This window comes from Lates calcarifer, linkage group LG15, assembly GCF_001640805.2.
Source record: "Lates calcarifer isolate ASB-BC8 linkage group LG15, TLL_Latcal_v3, whole genome shotgun sequence".
Lineage (NCBI taxonomy): Eukaryota > Metazoa > Chordata > Actinopteri > Centropomidae > Lates > Lates calcarifer.
Window position 1 is genome coordinate 15,335,296 of NC_066847.1, and position 25,249 is coordinate 15,360,544.

Sequence of the window (25,249 nt, forward strand, 5' to 3'; positions counted from 1 at the left end):
CAAAGCTTCACCTACAGCGCGGCTGTCAGCAGAGTGTACTGTACAGTAGGGCAGCTGGGCTTTATTTTGCTTCCTAGGCTGGAAACCGCTGTAGTGCAGTTGGACTTGACGTCCAGCAACACATCACAGACTTTGAACAAGCAGACACGGCGATTTAGCACGTTAGCGACTGCATTTACAGGTAGGACCCTTGCGACATTTTCTTAATTATTTTTGTACGTTGGTGTATTTTTTTTTTTTTAATGCAGAAGTCTTTAGTCGTAGGCGGCTGGAGGAATGTTCTGGTTATGCTAGCTGGTGTGGCTAAACGCTTGTCAGGCTGTCCGGTGTGGGGTCTGACTTTGGGCCAGACGGTGGAAGTTGCTGTTTGGAGTTGGAGCTGCTTTCCAAGCTGCGCCAGACAGCGGCTAAGCTAACACGGCTAACTTAGCTGCAAGCAGGCTAGCCCTATCTCCATCAAACATCCGCCGGGGCCACAGCACCAGTCCGCTAGTCTGTGCTCCGAAGGGGAAACGCTACCTCTCCCGCTGACCGCGACCTCCGTGTTTGCTGAAAAAATGACCACCCTGAGCATAGCTAAATTGATGTTTATCTACCGGGCCGGCGTGCCTTTAGCTGTCTTGTCCTGTATGATTTGATGAACAAGCTAGCTGGAAACCTAGATGAGAAATCTCATACCCTGATCTAACGCCTTTGGCTACCCAACTTTTTATGCAAATGAGACGCGCGGTGCATGTGATGAACCGGTGTCACGCAGTAGCATCATCTGGGATGAGGTGATATAGACATGTGTTGAACACTGTAGGGTAAGATGAGGACCACAGTGGGGCAGTGAAACGTTATCACCATTCATCTGCAAGCGCCCTCCCACCATGCTCAATTAAAAAGTAATATTTATTTTGGGAATTACACATTTTCTATGTCTCCACGTTTTAAGAAAGCATGAAGGATGAATCTCCATTTTTTTTAATTAAGAAGATGATGAGGGTTAAGCACACGTCATTCATACAGATACACTATTACTGCAAAAAATCTGTTAGCTCATTATCTTCATCGATTCTCCTTTCTCTTTCATTCATTTTTCAAATCAGAGATTTTCTCAACATAAATTACAATAGTGACCACTACAAGTTATTGATGCAGCCACTTTGCAGACCCATGGCTCAAAGTTTCGGACAGACTTCAGACAGACTGACTGATGTGCCCCTTTACATTAGCAGAGCAGTGGTCAGGAGATTTTTCTGTGACCGTTTGGTAGAGTGAATTCAAGTACTTGTTAAGGGTGTGTTGTTCCTTGGCTTGATTCCTTTCAAGGTTTCGATCAGGGACCTAAAGATGAGGGAGAGTCTTCCAAGGTCTGAGGCATTGTTTTTAAACATTAGTTGCCATTACTTTTCACATTGGTCTGTCTCCGTTCATTTGTTTATGACCCCCCCCCAAATGATTTGTTTTTTATTTATTGCATCTTTTCCTCCTTTCCTGTGATTCACACACTCCTCCTCCTCGATCCTTTGTGGAGGATGGATACCTATATCAGAGTCCTTGGTTTTGGTTTTGGCAGTAGAGTTGGGTGGGCAGCAGGTGAAGGTGCTGTTGTGTTTTTTTTTTTTTTGTTTTGTTTTTTTGTCTGCTGCCCTACTGACAAGGTGAGCTGTGCTTGTAAAGCTTGTTAATTTGGGTTCAGTAAAAGGACACCTGTGTATAATGATGAAGATGTATGCACATATTAAACATGGAGACAAATATTGCCAACTACTGTAGCTACAATTTATTTTTGTACAGCATGTAAGACATCAGATATAAAGATACCTCAGCTTGATAACGCTTTGCAATAAACTCAAAACTGTTTATTTATTAGAAAAGAGAATTAACCTATTGATGTCATTATTATTAGGCATGTCAGTCACTCAACAAACACAACTCATGTCTCATGCTATCACTTGCATCTATTTTAAAACCATCATACAGGAACACATAAGAGTTCTATGAAATTGGCTGTTGCGACCATAGCTTCTCCTGTTAAACGTGAAGGTACCCTTTTAAACTTTTAACCTCTGAGTGGTGTTATGGAGCAGGTCTCTATTTTGCACTACACATTCCTGTAGCCAGTTTCATGCTATTCCACAGATTGACAGTTGATGGTGGTAATATGCCAAGAAACTAGCAGTGTGCATGACATCATGAATTAGTGTGGGATCGCGGAAATTGTTGTTTTCATCGTTAGACAACTCATACAAGTCATTGCTATTTGTAGGTTAAGATTCCCTCAGTGTTGGTAGTTCAAAAGGTTTTTGTTTTCTGTAAGCTTACAGAAAACTTTGGGTCAAAATTTGACGCTTGCTAAGTTGAATATGATTGAAATCCAAACTATGACAAATGTACATGGTAAATATATACATTGCATTAGACCCCAAAGGCACTGCAGTCTCTTATTTAATTCAGCCTCTATTTAATCCAAAGAACACACAGAGGGTGAGCTTTCTCTTTTTAAGGTCAGCAAAGTGCACAGGCTAAACTGCAAAGACAGAGTCTATTAATATATAAGTGAATAAAAAACATCAAGTCATGAAATAATAACTAAGTGGGAAAGTAGAGGAGAGAGCCAGTAAGCAGACTGGGTGCATTATTGGCTACAGTAATGTGTTCTAGTCTACCAGGTTGAGCTGTGTGTCTGCTTCCCACAGCTCACTGTACAACTGATTCTCAGAGCCAGACGTCTGTGTCCATCTGTCTGTTTGTATTTCTATCTGTCCTTTTGTTCATACTAGTCCGTGTGTATGTGACTGTAACTGACCGTCAGTCAATGTGTGTTTACTGCGAACGTGTGTGTGTGTGTGTGTGTGTTTCACCCTTTGCCAATTAGCGGCTTCTCACCTCCTGAGGCGAGAGGCTGAGTGTGTGTTAGAGAGAAGACTTGATGGGGCTTGTCTGCCGCTGACAGCTCAGCCTCAACCTGAACTCTTACACTCCCTCTCTCTCTCACACAGACAAAGTCTGAGCATTTAACTCCAGCTCAGACACACACACAGACGCACACACACCCACACCCACACACACACATACACACACACACACAGGATGTAAGCTCTAGTCAGTAGTTGATAATACAGCCTTGTCTGTGTCTGAGCCCATGTGACGTGCCAAAATTTGACAGTATTGTGTTGGTGGAGCGAAGGCGCGAGACGGGCAAAGACGAGTGCCAGTCTACACCAGAGTATGTGTGTCTTTGTCTGGATTGTGCTCATGGGAGTGTGTGTGTCTTTGTGTGTACAAATACACTGCCTGTTATTGTGTGCTTGCAGAAACTGCTGTGTATGTGATTTTATAGAGTAAAAATAATGTAAAAAGTGTGATATGTGGAAGCATAATAGACTGAGGAGCTACAGTGACAGTCTGGTTTGTACAATAGAAACACTACATCTTGTTCAGATTTCCTGTTTGGAACTGTTTTCTACATCCTAAATCTTTTTTTTTTTTTTTTTTTTTTTTAAAGGCTGCTACAACTAAACAAGAAAAAAATCATTATATTTACACTAATTGTCTAATCTGCTCCACAACAACTTAAGATAGTTTTAGAAAAATGTGATACCAAAATTACTAAAAGTAATTTGACAACCCATAAAAAACAGTTGTGATGCAGGGGATTCTTTGAAAAGCACAACTGAGAACAAATTCTGTTAAAGAAGACAAGAAAGGCAATGACATCAAATGAAGAGTGCATTAGAAGTGCATAGTAAGTGCTAGTTAGGCATGTTAGAGTAGTAGAGGTGTTTCGAGAGGATGTGCTTTTGGAAGAGATGTGTCTCATTTGTTGAAGACTACAAGCAAATTTTTCACATTTAGCGAAAGACAGGAAAACATTTTTAACATCTCTTTTCTAAATTCAATACTTTTAACGTTTCTCCTCGGCCAGCACCATCATCATCTTGCTGAGCTCTGACTGAATATATTCTAAAATGTTGTGCTCATCAAAGTGCTGAATGAAACTCTCACATAAAAGCTGGTTTTCTATTTTCAGTCCAAGTTGGCACAACATAAGTTGATCAAAGAACTTATTTGCCAAAACATGGTACATTTTCTACCCTGCAGAAATCACAGCATTGAGGTGAATATTCAGTTTGAAAGTTAATCTCAGTCATTCACATAACACAACAGCCATTTAAGGGAGATTTCAGGACTGCAGCCTGTCTGATGCTGCCATCCTTTTTATCTCTATTGGAAATTCCATGGCCAAATTGTTAATTAGATTTAAGCATATTTATAATGACTGGGAGATAAGGACTTTATAGAAATATTACAGGGTAAAACTCTCATCTGTTATACTGCTTACATTTTCCTTTAACTTAGAAACACTAGGCATGCTGTATAAATAATGCTGAATACTAGGGCTGAATGATTAGGGGAAAACATCTAATTGTGATTTTTCTGACAGATTTTTGAAAAGTCAAACTTCAATCCAGGATTCACTGTATACAAAACGTGATTGAGCATTACCATTTAAGATATCATTGAAATATTTACTGCTCTATGTACTAATCCAAGGATGAGAATGAAAATATACGAATTCAAAGTGTATTTATTCTAAGAAATACACACATGAACACGTTATGAACACCTAATGAACCATAGAACAATTCTCAACAAACAGTAGCACTACGCTCGCTTGCCTTGTTTGCAGTAACGTTACATCGGTCAAACTGCTGCCTGTGGTGATTTTTCAAATGCTGATACACTGAGGGTGAATGACAGAAGACTGACAGACACACAGAGAGCAGGTAGAGACAAACAGCTGATAAAAACTATGAGATTTGTCCCAGTAGAAAATACAAATACAAATCTAAGTTGATGTTAGCTAGTTCATTCTACCATTTTCTCAGGTCTTCTTTCTCTGTCCCTCTCGGCTCAACAGGGTTCCCTCTCTCACATCTCTTCGTGTGTCCTAGCTCCTTGCATGCAAGACAGACATGCAAGGAAGAGCAGCCAGAAACCTTCTCAACGAGTGTGATGTCCTTTCCAGGATTCAGATTATTTGTAGGAGTAATAATGATAATCTTGACTGTATGGCTGCACTGGACTGTAGCTGTATTTTTTTTATTGAATGAACCAAGGTAAACCTGGAAAATAACAAAAGAAGAAAAGAAAAGCCTGTTGGTTTGGGAAAAAAGCTACAAAGAATGTTTTAATGATATTTTTTTTTAAACATGAAGGACATCATAGCTGCTGGTGGTTTTGCCATTCCTGTTTCTACAGGTATTTCGCCAGTCTTGGCTACAGCATTATGCAGTGTTAGTAATACTATAGTAAAGCTGTTTCCACTATAACTTGGCCACCTCAAGCTACAATTGAGGACTTTAAGGTCCTGTTCGTAGTATGTTTTCAGGGATTTGGGGGCTATGATATTACAGACAATAGAGAGGCTTTTCCAGACATTTGTTATGGCTAATCAAAAATTTCTCGCGACCTCAGTAGCTCAGAATTGCTGGCCATAGCTCTGTACTTTTTTTCCTACTAAAGTGACTTTTCTCCTTTGTCACACATGACATCTCTGTTATTGAGGGTCATATTTTGATGAAATATATATTTATCATTTTCAGTAATACATCAACTGGTCTATGGGGGGTGCTACATCATTGGTTCTGACATGTGTCAAGAGCAGCATCTCATATACCAATAATTAGATTCAGACAAAAGCTGGGTAAATGATACATCTCATGTTGTTCTGGCTTTTCAGATTACACTGACTCAAGACAGATGATACAGTTCCAGGTAAAAAGGAGATGGAATATTTGGTAATATTTGGTGATGATGAGGACGTCCACGGAATAGGACATTGCCATGTGTATGATGGTTATCATGAGTAAACACACATCTTTTTCCACCAGGAGTCATTCCCCTGTCCTCATTTATCTTGCCTTTTGTTTCTTTGGGAACCCACTTGCCAGATTTCACAGCCCACAAGGTTTAGAGAAGAGAAAGTCCCCAGTATGGCTCTACCGTTCCCGCACTGATCAGAGGCAGTTCAGACACTGCAGCATGAAGTTGCTGATTACATAATTAAGAAGCCCTAGAAACGACCAAAAAGTGCTGGAGACAGCAATTTGATGTTTTTCACTTTAAGCGGGTTTCACTGAAGACATTTAAACATTTTTGTCATACAGTGTGTTGACTTACTACAAGAGTGCTTTTAGTACACTTGGTCCTTGTTTGCATGGCTTCATTTAACCACAAAGACTAAGTAGCAATTTAATAATTTAGTAAATTCTCTGCATAGGAGAAAAGACTGGAGAATGACACACACATTTCACAATGATGTTGTTACCCTTAAAACCTCCACTTCTGAGGTTTTTCCATATTACTCACATTAAAGATTTACATGCTCTTTTATACATAGCATATCAGAGCATGAATTTCATTGAAAACTACAAAACTATAGTTTTAAGAATAACATCTGTATCAGTGGAGGAAAGGAGCCTACATCATCCTAATTTCCTGAATATTTAGAGATATTTTCAACAGAGATGTTTCCTATTTTCTTGATGAAATACAGTATGTGTGTGTGAGGTGGCTAGTAGGTAATTCAGTGGGCTGGATGCAGAGACTGTTAACATGAGCCTGACAAACTGTACACACCTGATTGTGTGTTTATATGTGTGCACATACTGCACATCCATTCATCTGTGCCTTCTTGTCTTAGTGTGTACAACCGGGTAGTACACAGCTGCAGATCCTCATCTCTTAGACGTACTTCCGTCTGTGTGAGTAGTGTGTGTGTGTGTGTGTTTGTATACTTAAAATAGCTCATGCATTAGTGCTCTCGTTCTCATGGTGCTAGCCTGAGACATCTTCAGCCTGCCTTTGTTTGAGAGCTGTGTTGTCGAGCAGACCTCTTGCTAAAGGCTGACATGTTAACAGGCTGTGGTCTCTGCATTATTGATGCAGACTGTAATGGGCCATAGGCTACAACTTACAAAAATCAGAAGGTGGAGTGAACTCCAGCTGAACTCGTGTGGAATCTAGCAGCAGACACGGGGCCTGTCTGGCTTCAGTCTGACACAGAGGGTTCTTAAGTTGTGAGCTGAGAGACGACCTGATTCTGGTGACATGACAAGTTTACCAGCACATTTTAATGAGCCTGGGTCCCGGGGGGAGACTAAGATGATTAAATTTGGCTCATGGACCAGACAAGTGTAAGACAGTCTGCTTTAGATGGGGACGGAACTGCACATGGTTTTTCAGTGGGTACAAGGGCTACATAAAGAGTTTTTTTCATTAATGAATTCTATAAAATTCAGTTGGAAAAGTTACCTTGCTTCGCTCCTCAGACCTATAAAAACATCTGACTGAATAGTTAAATGTGATATTATTATCAGTACTGCAGAGTAGTTGTGTTTTTCAGAATTAAAGGAGTACTTCAGCAATTAGTACTTTCATGGGGCCTCACAAGAGACATTAATAAGAATGGTCAAAACTGAAGCAACAAATTTGTGGGCCAAACTTCAACAATGCCAGATTCTACAATTTTTATAATGCAACTGAATAGAGTATTTCAGCAGATCCTACCTGTTTCCTATTGCTTTGTGTAAACCTCACACCTTCAGTTCAGTCAGTCTATTGGGAGTTTAGAGGAACACTTCAACATTTCGGGAAATACTTGTTCATTTTCTTGCTGACAGTTGTATGAGAACTATCACATTTGGCTGGAGCCAGCAGCTGGTAACAGAATCAACCTACTTGCCCCTCTGAAGGATTTAAACATGGTATTAACACATAAATCTCACTTTTCAAATCTGTACAGAATGTGTAAAAACAACAATTTTTGGTTTTGTGCAGGGTTGAGTACAGGAACATGTGTTGAGTGGCTGTACATCTGTTAGTGATGATGCAAAATGATGATGTTTATTAACTGTCTGAAATCTAGGGTTGAGACGTTGGAAAGCTACGTTCAGGGCACACGCAGAGACATCCTTATACAGCTGTAATCACAAGTAGTCGTCAGGGTGAGTAAAGTCAACTTAATGTGTAAAATCAGCATAGTGTCCCTTTAAAAGTAGTATCAGCAACAATAAACATGCAAACTGTTATATATATATGTAACAAAAACCATATAGGACAACCAACTGTTGATTAGTCTTGCACCAAGATGGAAAGAGGATAGCTGAAAAACTAAATTAGTAAAATAAATGGTATGGTGGCTTTTGTTTGGTTGATGGCCAATTCATATGCACATATGTACACAGTTTCTTCCTGACTTGCAGCTGGTGTTTCAACTTCTTACCATAGATGTGAGGAAGGAGGAGGGCGACAGTGGGAGTTGTGTCAGTTATAAATGGAGCTGGTTTGGTGTCAGGGTTTTTCTGGTTATGCCAGCCATACATGGTGCTCAGTGTTTTGTGGCTTAGTAACACTTTTTATAGATAAATATTGACCAGATTGACAGACTTTTACATAATTCCTGAAATACAGTGTTTCCACTGCAACTTTAGATACCTGGCCACATCTTCTCTAGTGGTCAGGGACCAACTGCTCCCATGTTGTCCCTATAGTTGACCACATCTGTCTTTATCTCATGCCATATGCCATTATCTGTTTGCTTATTTAAGGTGATGCATTTTATATCTCCACGATAACCTCTTGGGAAAATCTGTTATGGCAGAACTTTGTTAGAACTTTTTTCTGAGAACTTACTATTTTTTTTTTATAGGGAAGTGATGATTTGGTTTGTCACAAATGATTGCCATTATCACACCTCATAAAGTATTACTTATAATCCAACTCTGTTTTTAACTGTGCTGCAGGTTCAGTGCACAACTCTGGCCACAAAATATCCCCAAATCGGTTGGCATGCCTTGTGTTTTCACTGTGCGCTGCTGACTGTGCTTTGTACAGACCTTTGGATCAGTTATTATGGGTAAATCATACACGGTTGAATTCAGGTTCACTACATAAGTAGTAGTGTTTAATACAGCCTTTGAACTGTCTCAAGTCTTAGAAATGTTTTACTTTCATAGTACACACATTTTTCTTTCTACTTCTCCTCACGTACTTAGCCATGCATGTCAATGCCTTCACCTTGACCATGGTCCCCTCTGCCGCCTACACTCCCCATTGCCTCCATTCCTCTGATGCCAACCTCTTGGCCACCATCCAGGATCAATCATTGGACCTGGGGTGACTTCTCCACAGGTGCATCTCCCTCTATACCAATCACCACAAATAGTCTCCTAGAACTTACCTGTTCAAAATTGCCTTTAAAGTTTGATTTTATGTCCTTACCTACAATACTTACATACCTTAACTTGTCACGTAAAGCCTCTTAGACATTTTAGAAGAGTGTTTCATAGATAAATGGCCTCAAAACGACTGATAAGGCCATTTTGAATATGAATTGTGCTGACAGTTGAACATGACAGTTAAAATGATACGGTGTGTTTAGATTTATGCTCCGTTCTACCTGTTAAATACCAGTGCAAACAATGTTTAGGTTTGATTTGTCCAGTCTTTGTACATTTCAACTAATCCCCATGTTTGTCCCCTTTAGCTTGAGTTGTCTTGCCCAAAATAAATAAAACTAAAGTTTGACAGACCTTTAAACTTAACATGTGAGTCCGTTTTAGTAATTCCTATCACAGCTCCACCCACCTTCAAGCTGACCAGATGTCTAATCAGCCATAATTGGAAACCCCTATGTGGGTATGCTGAGCTTTTAAACTCATTAAGTCAGGAGAGATCAACTGTGTTAGCTGTTGTTTCTATATGTTATTCTTGGTAATTATGGAACGTCAAAGCAGGTCTACAGAACAGACATTTACAACAGAAAGATGATCTATTGCCCAAAGTTTCCTCTTTAGCATTGTGTGAATGAGCCTGTACGTGTGCAAACAGATGGATGTGGAGCAGGTGAAATTTATCATTGCTCAATGTGTAAATTTCTGTGAACTTTGATAATTACCAGTTTTTCTGTTTGTACAGACAGCTCCTATATAAACACTTGGAACTTAAATTAGAGACCTAAATGGAACGCCTGATTTGTTAATAAATGAATATATATTTATAATAACTGTTTCACAGAATCAAAACATGGTACTTATTTTGTAAAACCAAATTAATGCATAAACTATGAAATGGAGTCATAAAAAAATCAGTCGCTAGTCTCAAAAGATTTTACACGTTCAGCCAACATAGACTTTAAAATGTTAAATTTTTGCAAATATTAACTAGCCTAAAACCGAAAAGTTTCCATCACCTTATTTTAAATCATAGGTTAATATTTCCAGAGAATAGCTGAATTAAATTAATTAATATGTCATGAATAAAATGACTAAATTCTCTTTGTCTCTGCCACTGAAAAACATCCCCACAGTATGATGTTTATGTGTCTTTCACTGAGGAGAGGTTTCTGCCAGGTCACTCTACCATGAAGCCCAGATTGGTGGAGTTTCTCCCTTCTCCACACAGAATCTCTGGGGCTCAGCCAAAGTGTCCATCAGGTTCTTGGTCACCTGTTACCAAGGCTGTTCTCCCCAAATTGTTCAGTTTGCCTGTTGTTCCAAACTTATTCCTCACTTAGGCCTCTGTACTCTTGGGAACCTTTGATGCAGCAGAATGTTTTTTTGCAGCCTTCAACAGTGGAACACATCTGTGCCACTCTATGAACCCTGCAGGTAGTTCCTCCAACCTCGTGGCTTGGTGTTTTCTCTGATATGCATTGTCAGCTGTGAAACCTTATGTAGACAGGTGTGTGCCTTTTCAAGTTATGCCCAATCTGTTGAATTTACCACAGGTGGACTCTAGTCAAGGTGTAAACAGCTCAAAGATGATGAAGAGAAATGGGAGGCATCTGTGCTAAATATTAGGTGTCAGTCTAAATCTTAGTGTAGTGTAGTTTTCAATTTGTACTGGATTTGCAAAAATGTCTTAAATTCAGTTTCTGATTAGTCATCATGAGGATCTAGTGTAAATTGATGAGGGAATTTAAATGATTCTATCATCAGGTTGAAATATTATTTGAATGCAGTGTAGGTTAGGGTAAAGGTTGGGATTAGGCGTTTTGTTGTGATTGTTGAGGACAGTGTTTGGGGCCAGGGAATGCATTATATCAATGTGTGTGTGTGTGTGTGTGTGTGTGTGTGTGTGTTTATGTTTGCTAATGGTGTATAGAGTCACTGCCAAGACCTTCAGGGAAGTTTCCCTGGCTTTGAATCCACAGCTTTAATTGCTGAGAATCTGAATACTAAGGGACAGAATACCAAGAGACGGCACTAACTCACTCCCTTTCTTCTAGTCTCTCGTCCTGTGTCTCTCTCTCTTTCTCTCTTGCCTTCTTTTCATGTCTCCTTTTCCTTTCTTGCCCTATCAAAGATTCTGGGTGTGTTTACATCCTGAATTTGGTGGTGACAGGTGGGTGGTGCAGTGAGCAGCACTCTGAGGTCATTCTGACAGTAGATTGGAGGAGATTACATTTCCGGGCAACCTTTTGTGGCGTTGACATGTCAGTCATGGCAGATTTATATGGTGATAATATTTAAATGTTTCTGCTCCCAAGAGGCCAAGAGAAAATTAATTTATGCAGGTTTAAACATAGTCTCATATTTGTGCATCAAACAGCCTGCAGAGTTAGAGTCAGGACACGGCTAGTCCAATGACAGTATGTAAAGATGGAGTGGCATGACTGCTGTGAAAAAGGTGGCCAAAGAAGCCAAAATATCTTGATCACCCCCTGGTGGCTGGCTGTATTATAGGTCATAAACATAAACAACGCTGTCAGTAGCCTGGCAGGAGAGACACTCCATGTTATGGTATACACCAACTTCATGTCTGCATTAAAAACATGAATGAATCATCAAATCGTAGTATTGAACAGCCAAACCTGATTGGACTGAAAAATTGCTGAATGCAGCCCTAGTCTGGTCTTAGTTATTTGATACTATAAAAAGCAGGTTTAATGTCATGATTGAGCGCTGTGATTGACTTGTGACCCATGGTCGGGTGGGTGTATTACTGACTTCAATGCTGCGGATCTACCCGCTGATCACTACTGCAGATTCAGGTTCCAAATGTCATCCCCAGCACAAAACGGCAGCACTTGTATTTGGGATATTGGCTTCATTTTTGTACTGTGGGAAGAAAAGGTGACCCATTATCCATCCTCAGTCATTGGGTTAGACTACCTAAACCTAAAGATTGAAAGCAATCACCATCCCTCACTCACTGTCTTAACTGTTCTGTCAGTTAAACAAGCCACAAAGTTTAGCCTTTTGGAAAATGGTGTTCACTCAGCTCCTTACAGGAACAGTGGTGTCACACCTAGCAATTTCATTGTGACAAGACTGCAAGTCATCCACAGTCACTGTGCCTGGCTGTTCGCTAAGAAGTAGTTCCATCAGATCACTCTGTTTTCACTTTTCTATTTGTTAGACAAGTTAGAAGAATTAGACAAATGAGATACATGTTTATTAGTGAGCTTTAGAGGTGTGAGGTTAGTTGAGCTGGCACTACCACTGACAAGCTAATTCGCTAGCATGTTCACTGCTGTCTGACCTCTACCGGCTGTACAAACACTGAGCTTGTCCTCTTCATTATAAGACACTTTTCCATCCATATAAGTCTTTTGCTGGGTAACACACATTTGAAGGTGTCAGGTTTTAGGTTTGTTTCCCACATTTTTGCATTGACTATATTAGTTAGTGATAAGGTAGCCTACTGCTTAATATGAAAATAATAGTACAAGCTTATCACAGTGCTGGGGAAACATCTGTTCTTTAGCAAGAATCTTACCACCTCTTCATTGTGTATGTGTGTGAGAGAGAGAGACAGAGAGATAGAGTGTGTGTGTGAGAGATGCCATTGGTTTGTGCAGAGCACCGCAGCCTTCTTTTGCCAGCTGTTTTGAAGTTGGCATCTGGCCAACCATGACAGTATTTTCTGGGATGTCAGGTCGAACACACACACACACACACACACACACACACACAAACTTGCAACACACACTCACATTCAGACACTAGGTGATGGTAATGCCATAAACCTGTCAGTGAGGCCAAAATGAGCTTAGTCCCACCAGGGGGACGTGTGCTGTTCAACACTGTGTGCAGTATAAATCCCATGGACTATAAAAGCTGGTCTGTCAAGTGGAATTGTGTGTGTGTGTACACCTCTGTCTACACATGCAACACGTTTTGGAAATATCTCTCACATACATAAACACACATGCACACATACACATTTAGCTAATTGTGGAATTTACATAGGCTCACATTCATTTCCTTACCCCAACCCTAACTACAACCACTATTTGCCTAACCCTAACCCTTACTCTAACCTTTACCTAATCCTAACTTTAACCACTGACCCAAAAATCTGTGTTTTTTCAACTAGGGAAACAGCTGTTGTCGCCAGTTGCACACTGTCCCCAATTAACTGGTCTTTTTGTCCCCAAATGTAACTTAGGTCAGAGTCACACACACACATACACACACACCATCTGACTCTTCTCTCTCTGTCTCTCAGTTTTTTTTCTCCATCTTGTCTATTTTCAGTCTGTCTCTCTGTCGCCCTAGCTGGGTTGATGTAAATCATGACATATCAAATTGTAACAAAAGAAGAAGAAAAGGCAGTGACTGGCTTTTCAGACGTTTCGGGACAGACCCGAAGAGACTGCAAAGTCTTGGTCCACTGTGGCAACCAGAAATGTCAGACATGACATGGTGCTTGTGAACAGTGTGCAGGTGTGTTAAGTAAATTTACCCTAGCAGATAGAGTCTAGGATTTAGTGGCACCTAGCAGTGAGAACGCAGATTGCAACCAACTGAATACCTGTCCCCCTCACCCCTCCCGTACGGTAGCTGTCATGTGACAAAGCGGTGTCAACTGCAGCATCGCCTAGTCTGTCAAGTGAAGAGGTTCGTTTGTATAGCTATATCAGCATTTCCCCTATCATTGTCTTTGGAGGGTGGCCAGCCATCCCAACCAAAGAAAGTTTTAACAATCCGAATGAGAAAAGAGAAAAAGAAAACTAAATATTTAGTTTTTGTTATTTACCTAGTTTATGTGCACTTCTTTCATTTCAGCTCAGTGTGAGAGTCGATCGCATTTCGTGGTCTTTTGTGGTCGCATTTGTCTCCTCTCCTCTTGTTTCATGTGTGGATGTGTAGCCCCTCCTCACACACTCACAGAGTAGTGGAGCAGAGGAGACAAGTTTACAACTCCTTACCTTAACTCAAGAAAAGCTCAAACAAAGGTTAACAGTGTGTGTAAAACTATAGATGGACTGATGTTGAGCAGCAGTTTTTTTTTTCCTGATGTCAGTGGCCACCATCTTGGGACAACCTGCCACCTTATAACAGTAACCTTAAGGGAGCAGATGTTTTATTTAGTTTGTCTGTAAAACTATAGGTAATAGCGAAGGTGAACGCAAAGGGCCCCATATAGAGCCACTGTTAGGTTTGGTTTGTTTGTTCTGGGCTATTGTAGAAACATCATGGTGCAACAAGGCGGATATTAAAACGTGACGATATTTCTCACAAAATTTAAAAGCTGCTTGCGAGACGGTATCCAGCTGCCAGCTGACATTAGCATTGAGGATGTCCCCTGCCACTTTTAAATAGTTTGTGTGGCAACATTTTTTACTCACATCAATAGTAGTGAACACTGTTAGTTTCACTGTTTATAGAAGTTCTGTCTTACTTGTCTCACATGAAGTCAGTCATATACATAGTACTATTCAGGTTTTATCTGTAAACATGTTGCTATGCAGTTTGTGTGTGCAAAATACCATCTAAAGCGTTGTTATCATCAGGTATTGCTAACAGCGGCTAGCAATGGCAATGGCTAGTCCAGGATACATTTGAATGGGTTCACAGTCATGGCTGTTCTTTACGAACAGTTCTATTTGAGTGGCTTTTTAAGAACGTTCTGAAGTGCTTACATTAAAATCTAATGTTAACAACTGAGGTGTTCTTCAGGTTTGTTTTGAACTTGTACTCTAATAGAGCAACTATAAGGCTTTCGTGCAAGCACCCATGTTTTCCCAACGAGCCGTCAATTTGTAGGTTCCAAATGGGACACACCATTAGGATTCGCATTAGAAAAAACAAATGGCGACAGAGTGACACAAATAATATGTAAGCACTGCAAGAGAATAGTACTGTACACCGCGGCTAACACAAGCAGTATGCAAAGACACCTATTCTTGAAAAAGAACACGACCATATCTTTGGCTGGGCTCTGCAGTTGTAACAATCTCTTATCTTTGTATCATGCTTGAAGGGAAACTTGGTCACTCTCTGTTTGCACAGTATTAAGTGTTACTTTGATTATTGTTTGTACTTAAAAAATAAGACCAAGATAAATGGAAGGTCACGCACAGCTTCATGTAGAAGTTAGAAACTCATTCATAGACATTTCAAAATATTTTTCGTCATTGAGGTTTTCTAAAAAATAGTGTTAAAATGTAATTAAAAAAGTGTGAGTGTTCATCATGGACAGGGAAAAAACACTGTTACGCTGATAAACAAGAAATATAAATAGGAAAGAGAATAAGCTTAATATATACTAAAGTGCACTATAGTAAAATAAAAATGAAACTAACAGCACACTGACTATAAATACATGTAAACCAAGACAGACATATTTAGAGAGAGGAAGAGAGGGAGAGATTTGTTGTTGATGTCTACGTCAGTAGTGACAGTGCTGCAGAGCAGGGAAGTGGCAGTCTTCCTGTCTCACACTGTGTGTGACGTGAGCAGATCATAAGACCTGCAGTGTGGTGACTGGCAGTCACCTCCTTCTCTGTGTTTGTCTCTCCACCTGCCTGTAAAACTCTCCATCCAGTCTAGTTGTCTGCGTGTCCATCTGTACCTCTGTATCTGTTTACCTTGTATCTCTCATCTCTCTCTGTTTGCTGTCTGCCCTCCTGTCTCTGTGTCTAACTGTGTCTCTGTTCCTCATCTGCCTGCCTGCTCAGTCACATCCTCCTGTTGTCATGTGCATATGTTCATGTGTCACACTGTCTTTCCTCTTCTGTAGCCTATCAATCATTCCATCTTAAAACTTTTAAAAGAATTGTTATTATTTCCACTCAACAGATTTAACATGCTGTTATCAAAGTGATAAAGTAAAAGCACATCAGTATGTCAAAATTACAGTCTCTGAGCAGCAGTAAAGATGTATTTACGATCTTTCAATTAACTGTTACAGCTATTTTCTAATTCACCTCCTTTAAGTGTCACACAGCAATCACATTTGTCCTTACCCTCCTTTCAAGCATATCATTTTTTAGTGGATGTCTGCTCTCCCTCAGTGAAGACAACAGTTAGATGATTTTGTACAGTCATGGCCAAAAATATTGGCACCCCTGCAGTTTTCCCAGGATGTTGTTTTCCCACATGTTTATTTTTTTTGTTTGCAACACAACAACACCACAAAAAAAAAAAAGAAGTCAAATCCGACCTTTTCAAAGTTGTAAGAAATTATTGGATTTCAATCATGTGATGCTCCTGGATTTGTATTTAAACCCACCTGTGGCAAGTAACAGGTGCTGGCAATAGACATACATTACAGCAGTGTCAGCTTGGACAATTTGTTGCCACTGTACTGAAATGGGATGCTATGGTAGGAGAAGAACCTCACTGCTGACACAAAGACATGAAAAAGCCAGACAGGAGTTTCCCAAAACTTAGCTGAGGAAGCCAAAATCCCCCTGGGAGATAGAAAATAAAGTGTTTTGATAAAGCACATCATCATCATCATGTTGGAAAGCTGGGTCTCCATTTGGGATGGGCGATATAGTATCATGTGATACACCGGGAATGGTAGCAATGATTATATCTGCAATAATAATGGTAAACTCTAGTTGATGACATACTTGTGTGTGCGACACACTCGCAGCCCACAGCTCTCATTCAGAACGAGAACAAGCAGGCTGGAAGGTGGAATTGAAGCTGAGGAGGAGGTCATCGCTAAATGAGGAGCTACCCTGATTATCTGGAACAGGCAGGCTGGCCTGCCAAGGTGACCCCCGCCCTCTCTAGTAAAGCAAAAAATGTAAAAAAAGAAAAATAAATCATTTACATTTGCATTTCTCTCCCTACCTCCAGTGTCATGTCTGGAGCGGGGGAGCCGCAGAGGAGACAGGTTGACAACTCGCTCAACAGTCATCCCAGGGGGAACAGTATGACAAAATGTTGTTGAATGGTACAATTTTTTTTTTTTTTTAATCGCTAATTACATCGTTATTGCAATAAATACCAGAACTTGTTATGATCAAATTTTTAGTCCATATCACCCATCCGTAGTCTCCATCAGAGATCATGGGTCTTCCAGCAGGACAGTGACATATAGTTTACTTCAGAGAACACCCAGAAATGGTTTAAGACAAAGCACTGAAATGACCAGCAATGATTTATAGCTCTCTTTTGTAATATAATGGTGGAATTGGTGCTTTTCCCCATACCTCTACACAGTATGTAATGCATGAAACATTGAGTGTGCAACATAGACTAAATAGTGATCTATGAGTCCATAGCTTTATGCATTATTGCAACAGATTCAGTTTTGATTTGATATGGTTTATGTGAGGTTTCCAACATAATTTGTGGTCTATTGTCACGCCCAAGTATTTGAGTACCGGCATACATCAGGTAGCTTAGTGTAGCTCTTTCACTGGCATTTTCTACCCTGCAAATCAGACCACACCAGATAAGGTCAGCTCAGTTTGGTGCAGACCAGACTTTACCATCCAATGCCATTCTCAGTCATGCTAGTTTGTGTGTGTCCATGCTCTAGCAGCATATGGTGGTAACTGTCAGGGGAGCTCGTCTCCTGCCCTGGCCTTCTCAGCCCTGGGACAGATGGCAGCTCACTGGGCAACTGTGCTGCTCAAGATACTCAGCCCCTTCCGTCCTCTTACCTTGGCTCCTCTTGTCTGCCTGGCGGCTGATTTTCCTACATTTCCTTTTCACATGCCAAAACTCCTCTGTATGAAGGCGTATTTAACTGGGTCTCCATCTTCGCTGAATGGAAAAGGCAAATTTCAGTGAACAAAATTTACCTATTATCAGTTCTATAACTCAGCTGTGGCTGCAGAAATTGGGCTGATAATACACAGATCCAGTATTCATTAAAGACTTATGCAATTAGAAATGTTAAAATAACTTTTTAACTGTAAGGTTTCGTTACACGGTGAAACACAAATGACTGACTGAATTAGGTAAATGTTGGATATGAAAACAAATACAATGTCACTTATCTATCAAGAAAAATACTTTTAATAAGATCGTAATTATTAAATTCAGTCATGTCTTCCAGTCTTGCTGGCTGTTCATTTGGTATGATACAGTGCTGCTCTAAACATGTTACTGTTTACAGTCCCTGGCTCTCCTGGTAATGGGCCAATGTAAACCTAATGCTGTGATCACACTGTCAGTGCCTTCAGAACATAGACTGTGTTGCACATACATTTAAATCTGTCTTCTCAGTTGACTGTTTATAATAGCTGTGCTGTAAAAACAACTGCTTTCTGAGAAAACCATCCAACTACATGGTTGGTTTTGGCTCAGCCATTTGAAAAGAATGATCACCTAGCTATGGTTTCCATTTCAGCTGGAACTGTACATCTTATATGAGTTCTACACTAACAGTGTACTATATTCTACAGTTGGATGCAGTAGAAGGTGTGTATATACTGTGACTGACAATTCACTATATGGTTATGTTTTTCCAACAGTATAACTATGATTGTATCACTAATATTGCTATGAAATTAGTTGCATGGTTTGTGGTGCTATTAGCACATTAAAGCTCTAACTTTTTCCACTAGTAGCACTGGTGTGCCTTACTGGTTTGATAAAGTACTTACTGGCCTTTACTTTTTGTTGCACTTAAAGTAAAGTAACAAGCGTAGTCGTCATCAACTTGAGTTGTCTTAAATTCACCTGATTCACAGCAGCTGGTCTGTGTGTGTGTGTGTGTGTGTGTGTGTGTGTCTGTGGTGCTGTGGTCAACATCTCCACCAGCTGATGGCTCATGTAGAAGACATGGGAAGAGAAGAAAATAGGAAAGAAAAAGCACAGTTCTTGTATTGCAGTGTAGAGCAACTTAGCCTTTTAGGTATGATAAGGAAAAATATACAATATCTTGCATTTTAACATGTCATATTATGTCTTTCATTCTAAGACAACCCTGTTTACCTGATTAGCTTACATACTTGGACTAGCAAAACTTTACCAGAGAAAACGCATTTAGGATGAGGAATAGCCAATGTGACAAAATATTGTCACAGGTAACAAGTTTTGCTGGACTATGAATGTCCCCAAATCCACTAAAGAGCAGGACAGACCTGCTAACATTACCCTGAACTCTGATCACATCCTGGACTGATACACCCCGGGGAAATATTCCACAGTGGATGAAGTTATGTACAGGGTTTTTTTTTTTTTTCATGTAATCCGTAGGACTACAAACTAATGTAGTATCAAATGCTGCTGGTCTTGGAAGTGAAATGAAATGTTCTTGTTGTTCAGCCTGCTTAAGATGTGGAAAGTATTGTAGTTCAGGACAGCAGCCAGTAGATGGTTACATGGTGCAGTGTACAGATGAGCTCCAGACCAAGGACTCCACTGTAAAAAGACCTGAGTGAGTTCTCAGCACTGTCAAATCACTGCTCGCCTCTTTCACCGTGTTGTTAGGCAGCACCGCAAAGTCTTTTTCTTTGCACTTGACAGAGGAACAAAATCAATCTGACTGTGCACACTCTCAAACACACACATTTTGAAGACATGCAACACTGCCACAGTCATACACACATAATACACTTTTCCAACTACAGAACTTCCTTCCATACACAAACACAAAGGGGGTTTTTTCTCCCTGTGGCAGAACTGATCCATTTGATTCATGTGTGATTGAGCAGTGTAACCTTCCTTCTGTGTGCTCTCTATATGAAATGATATGTTTTCTCCCCCTCACTTCTTCCCTTTTCCTTTCTCTACTTGCTTTTCTCTCTTGTAGCATGGGGACTCCTTACTCACTTTCCTCTTTCTTGTCAGCATATGGTAAATGGGCATATCGATAGCTGCCTGCTCTGTCTTTCATTTCAGTAAGGAGGGATAGTAAAATTCCTGAATCTTTTTCTGTTGAGAATATTTCTGAATGTATGAGTAGAATCTCAATGTGGTTATTTGGCATAGCGAATTGAAATTCAGATAGACTCCAGTCAGCTCTGGTGCTTGTTGCTGAGACGCACACAAACACAGACTTTGTATACACACACAGGGCTCCCTGCTCATTACCCTATCTCCACTGCTACCCATCAGTAGCACCACCTCTAGCAGCATGCATACATCACTGGCATACAGCACACTCTGTCATGTGTGAAATGGGCTGTGGTTGATCCCTACCCTGGGAGAGGAGAGAGGAGAGTGTTTCAGCAGATGAGATGAGCGTGGCTCTCTGAAGAGGAGATGGGAGGAGGAGAGAAAAAAAGAGGAGTTGCAGAAGGGACTTGAGAGGAAGAAGGGAGATTGGAAAGACAAGGCATGAGAGAAGACAGAATAACAGGGAATGAGATATGAGTGGGCTGATGAGGAATTTTTGAGCAGAGTAAATGTAAAGAGTAATGAGAGGGAGGAGTGGAAGGAAGATGAGATCAAAAGAGGTAAACAGAAAGTTAATATTCAACTAATTTAATCAGTTTATCATTTATTGGTGTCCAGCTTCTCAAATGTGAAGACTTGGTGCTTTGTTCTTTTGGTTTTACAACATTGTAACCTGGACATCTTTAGGTTTAACACTGTTGGTTGGACAGGAAAAAAAAAAAAAAAATCAAAACAAAATCAATAATGAATGCAGCACAAATTTTAACTGGATATCCAGAAAACAGGCAAAAGCATTCATCTGAATGAATGCATTAAACCATCGCAGAAGAGGATGCTGCCAGATCTCAGTCAAGCCTCAATATGACATTTAGGTTTGTTTTATGTATTCATTTTAGGACCATTACAGTCTGTCTCATTGATCCAGGTATCTGTTTTTGCAAGTTTCTTAAGTGGAGCAGGAGCTTGACTGTCAAAAAGTCACAAGCTTCTGTACATCATGATGTATCCACTAAGTGTGTTTCCATTTTGCTTTCATTTATGTTAATGGTCATCTTTTCAAGTGTAAAAATAATTTTACAATAATTTTCCTTTCTTGTTAAAGACAAAGAGAAAGTTTCCTCTTCAGTTTTTTATACAATTGAAAAGCAAAGAAAATACTGTTGTTTTTTTGTTTGTTTTTTAAAATAATGGAGTTTAATTTCAAATAGTCCAGCAGAGTCACTCGGTTTGTCAATGGCAAAAATGAATTGTACCAGGTGCAGTAAAAATAGACCCTCCCACCCTGTACCTCTCTACCAGAGCCAGAAAAATGGCAACACAACATTTTTATAATGGTAAAAAGCGTGGTTGAAATTGACGACTGGTTGTTATAAGTTAATTAACAGAAATAACAACTCAATCTACATGAGAAGACTGAAATGACACCTCCTACAAAAAAGAGGCAGACATAAATATATGAGCATAAGAAAGGAGGAGGAGAAGAGGGAAAATGAGACTGGAGAAGAAGAGTGTTTGGCAGGACCTGAAAAGATGACAGGAACAGAATAGCAAAACAAGAAAGTTTTAGACGAAAGCAGATCAAAAGAGGAAAAGGAGGAGTTTAAGACAGATGTGGAAATGGAAGAGAGAGGCAGTGGGGATGTTGAGATGAGAGAAGTTGAAGGTGGGATAAGAAATGAAAGGATATGAATATGGAGTAGTCAAAGATGGAGTGCAGAAAAGAGAAGTGGTGGGGAGTTTTTAGGGGGCACCAGGGGATGAAGAGAATACAAGAGAGAGGATGGCTCGAGAGGAGGGATGGATGTTGAGGAGCAGAAAGACAGAGAGAGCACTGGGAGAACAGCACAGACAGACAGAGAGAGAGAGAGAGAGTGTGTGGCACTGCGCCACTCTGCCGCAGCAGCACTGACTGACAGCCATAGCCCGACTACTGACTGACTGCCTGTCTATCTATCCGTACTGACCGGCTGATTGACTCGCTGACTGGTTGGCTGGCTGAATGGATGCAGCAGTGTCCACACAGCTTTGCCCTTCTCTGCACCTCCTCTCCATCTCTGTCTGTCTCCCTCCCTTTCTCTGTCTTTCAGCAATGCAGCATGAAGTTAGAGAGAACACTTATGATTTGGCTTTTTTTTTTTTTTAAATAGCTGTTAGTAATGCTGTTTTTCAGCCCATGTAGTAGTAAACAACGTCTCTCTGCTGAATATCTCAGCAGTGCAACATAGGGATAAGAAAAAATGGTTTCCCGAGTTTTAGCTGGAGAGGTCTCAGCATTACCTTTTCTTGATGTTTCTCCTTAAATATTACAGATGTTGAAATATAAATCTTTGTCTTTATTTCTCACTTCTGTCTTCTTTACTCATCTGACCTTGAGTATTTGTCCTTTTCGGTCTCCTCCAGCACTCTGTAAACTTTGTCACTTAGTGTGATACAAATAATGTTATCATTATCACCTCTAACACTCAAATTGCCCCGATGAGATTAAAACACATTTCATCACCGCTGAAAGCAATGCTGCACTCAGAGACAGATAGCCCATAAAGCACGTAAACACACATCTCCTCGTTCCCCTTCACTCATGCATTATTATCCTCCATACTGAAGGGAAGGATAAATGACACTGAGATATGATGGCAGACTTACAGACTGATAAAGAGGCCATAATGTGACCAAGTGTCCTTCTTCCTCCACTGGATCATACATTATTATCTTCAGAGGGAAGGGACCTTTAGATAATTCTCAGGATAGTCACAGCAAACAGGGCCCCGGCTTCACAAAGTATTAACATTTGTTGGTTCTACTACTGCAATGCAGCACTATGTCACCCTCTCTGCTCCTCTGCTCTCTCTCTCTTCCTCTCTCTCTCTCCCTCACTCTGTCTCTCACCCTTATCTCTCTACCATGACACACTACTACTGCTTTACTTTCCTTGTTCAAGGGGACCCCGATGTAGAAATGACTCTAACATTAACTTCAATCAGAATCTGTTGTGGAGTTTCATGTAAATAGCAGTGTAATGTGTGTGTGTGTGTAGCAGGGATGCTGGGAGATGCAAAGCCTGCGGAGATAAGCTGGGTTAAATTGTATGTATAAGCTGGCTTTCATCTTTGAGCAAATGCACTTTTGTCATCCTCTTTCTCTTTGGCCGTCTTCTCCATGCAGTCTGTCATGTTAAATCAATGGACTTCCATCTCATACACAACTTTCCTTTGTGTGGGAGTTTATTAACTACTATAGGTAATCACTGATCTGTCCCAGACAGTGGCTATAATAATCTTTAATCAGAAAGAAGGGTGTGGGTAGTGCAGTACAGATAACTACAAATGTCTCCACTTAATCATTTTGATGCCATGGTTACATAGCTCTTTACTAAAGGTGACGCTGTAATATCACAGTCTACTAAATGTCAAAATGTTTCTCTGACTGAGGGAGCATCTGCCTTCCTACATCTCTTGCTGTGTCTGACTGTCAGGCTGACTGCGTTTAGTGATTGTCTGTTTGCCTGTCAGTCTCATCTGTCCATCTGTCTGTCAGGAGTCAGGACAGAGATCAGCCACAGTTCCAATATTGGCTGCTAAAAAGTATGAGATAGTATTAAATTTGAATCAAAAAGTCCTGAATTATACCAGGAAAGAGAAACACACTATGCTGAACTGCTGTCTCACAGCAGTAGTTCATTTTACCATTTTAACAGTGTCTTTGTGTTAAAAAGAAAGTTGGTCTTGATCTGCTTGATTGACAGTCTCAGGCTCAGATTGTCAGCTCATGGTTATTAACTGTTGTGGCTGCCACTCAGTCATTCGTCCTCACCATTATAAGTGCGCCTGTGCCTTTTTCCAGATTAGAATTTTCAGGTTGGTGGTAGCCCCAAATTCAGGTTTCCAGACAGCCTTTGACAAAGCTAAAATTAATATTGTTCTCTGTAAGGCCATGTTTTTCTACAACATAGAAAACATTAAACAGAAGACAGCATATAAAGAAATTACTAGGCTGAAAAAATATACCTAAAATTATGCCAGCAGAGATATTTTCTAAAAGCTGTTAATGTTGTTGAATGTCCTATTCTTCCCAAGTCTTTCCACAGTAATCACCCTCCCTCCAGTGCACTATATTTCAATAGAAAGAGATAAAATGGAAGTGGAAAACAAAATTTATTAAGGCAACAGAGAATTTTGGCATTTGAACTCCATTGATATGAAGGGCAGGTCCATATGAAGGTAGGAGATTGGATATGATCCCCTGAAGTCTAGAATGCTGTTTGCAGTGCTTTTCACATACAAACAATTCATTTGAGCTCAAGATTTCAGGTTAGATTTTATGCATATTGTGTTGTGCATTGGACATTTCTCAGGTTTCATTGACCAAGTCATCTGAGAGCACAGTTCACAAATCTGAAGGCACAGACTATGAATGTAAGAGCATGCTGTGTAAACCACGCACACAGGTTTCTAAACCCAGAGCCGACAAATTTATAGACCATCCCACTATGCTACATTGTTGTTGAGTTGTCCCTAAAAAGACTCAGAAGTTATCAAAAGCCAGTGTTCATCTCCGACATCCAGTGAGGAACCTTAGCAGCACTTCTGTTTCCAGAAGCTCTGGGATCATGAGAAATATACACCATTCAGCAGTGTTTCAGTTAGGTGAGTGGGGCTACGCAGTTAAAACTCTGATCAAGTGATTAATAGGCTTTGTTTTCTGTTTTCTGCTTGAACTTGGAGCCCAGCAGAATTAATTATTACTCTGCAGAGGCCACTGATGCCTTGCAAAAGTTACATTATGTTGCTTTAGTAATAGCTGTAGGTCATACTGGCTGTGAGAGCTCACTTTCTACCCTATCTGTCTATTCCCACCCACCTCTGTCTGCTCATTCCTCCCTTCGTCTTTGTTTGCCACAGTCTTACTCCCTTTTTTTTATTCTCATTATCTCTCACTCTGTCTCAGTCCCTCTTTTTCTCACTCTGTCACTTTCCCTCTGCCTTCCTCTGTCATTATTCTGCCCACATGTCTAGACCGAAGAGAAAACTTTTGCTGCTTGTGTATGTGATATGTGTGTGACAGTGTATGTCTGCCACTTACTGTGTGTGTGTGCGTGTGCTTTGTTGAGAGCTTTAGGTCTAAGTTCAGTCTTATTTCCAGTTTGAGAGAGGATTGATTTT

General features: G+C 40.3%; 1 protein-coding gene across 1 annotated transcript in view; it reads left to right on the forward strand.

Moving 5' to 3' along the window:
* LOC108876264 (low-density lipoprotein receptor class A domain-containing protein 4) overlaps positions 1–25,249 on the forward strand; it is a 192,005-nt gene continuing 166,756 nt past the window's right edge. Inside the window, exon 1 of the mRNA XM_018665646.2 lies at positions 1–181. The gene's annotated coding sequence lies outside the window, so the exon portion shown is untranslated. The remainder of the gene's footprint in view (positions 182–25,249) is intronic.